This window comes from Nerophis lumbriciformis, linkage group LG39 (genome assembly GCF_033978685.3).
Source record: "Nerophis lumbriciformis linkage group LG39, RoL_Nlum_v2.1, whole genome shotgun sequence".
NCBI lineage: Eukaryota > Metazoa > Chordata > Actinopteri > Syngnathiformes > Syngnathidae > Nerophis > Nerophis lumbriciformis.
Window position 1 is genome coordinate 23,450,001 of NC_084586.2, and position 1,312 is coordinate 23,451,312.

The 1,312-nt window shown below is 30.9% G+C and overlaps 1 protein-coding gene across 7 annotated transcripts in view; it reads left to right on the plus strand.

The window, feature by feature from the left end:
* Positions 1-598, plus strand: part of LOC133577950 (ankyrin-3-like) — a 213,807-nt gene extending 213,209 nt beyond the window's left edge. For all 7 annotated transcript variants that reach the window (XM_072912710.1, XM_072912712.1, XM_072912711.1 and 4 more), the window contains one exon: positions 1-598. This exon is cut by the window's left edge and continues 171 nt beyond it. The gene's annotated coding sequence lies outside the window, so the exon portion shown is untranslated.
* Positions 599-1,312: the final 714 nt, after the last annotated feature.

Here is a 1,312-nt window from a genome sequence, read left to right on the forward strand (position 1 = left end):
CACTAGAAGGCACTTTTTAAGGACGGTCAGGAACAACAACAACAACGCCCCCTCGACCTTCAAGGGTGTCACGCGACCTCGGCTCTCAGGGGCCACGGACAGACGGAGCGGGGCCACGCCTTATCTGGTCCTGCCGCCGTCGTTCATTTGTTGTTTTTGAAGTCAAAACATGAAAGTGTGAAACAATCAGGAACAATCAGGACTGCTTTATGCACCGAGCTGGAACAGGACTGTGGTTTCTCCTGCATGTGACGCCCTTTTTCATCTCAGCTTTCAAGCCAAAGCACGGGAGAGGAAGTGGCTCCTTCCTTTCACAATAAGACAAGTGGCACATCTTTGCAATAATAACATGAATAATAACGCAGCGCTTCATTGGTGTGCTTCTCACTTCCTGTGGGACTCTTTTCCTTTCTTTGGATTGTTTGGATTTGACTAACAAGAGAATCTCCACATGTTGGACTTTTTACTGCTGTTGAAAATCTCGTCTGTTCCCGTGTCAACATATTTGATTTTGATCTTCCTTGATGATGAACCTTGTACGAGACACACTGGATGATCCAAGACTTATTTAAGCAAAATAAAATCTCTATAAACTGAACACGCTCGCCTTCATTTTCTTACCATTTATTGATATATTATTAATCAATTAATCACATTTATTGATATGATATTATTAATCAATTAATCACATTTATTGATATGATTTTATTATTCAAGTAATCACATCTATTGATATGATATTGTTAATCAATTAATCACATTTATTGATATGATATTATTCATCAATTAATCACATGTATTGATACTGTATGATATTATTCATCGATTAATCACATTTATTGATATATTATTCATCGATTAATCACATTTATTGATACTGTATGATATTCATTGATTAATCACATTTATTGATATTATATTATTCATCGATTAATCACATTTATTGATATGATATTATTATTCAAGTAATCAAATTTATTGATATGATATTGTTAATCAATTAATCACATTTATTGATATGATATTATTAATCAATTAATCACATTTATTGATATGATATTATTATTCAAGTAATCAAATTTATTGATATGATATTGTTAATCAATTAATCACATTTATTGATATGATAGTATTATTCAAGTAATCAAATTTATTGATATGATATTGTTAATCAATTAATCACATTTATTGATATGATATTATTAATCGATTAATCACATGTATTGATACTGTATATTATTCATCGATTAATCACATTTATTGATATGATATTATTCATCGATTAATCGCATTTATTGATACTGTATGATAT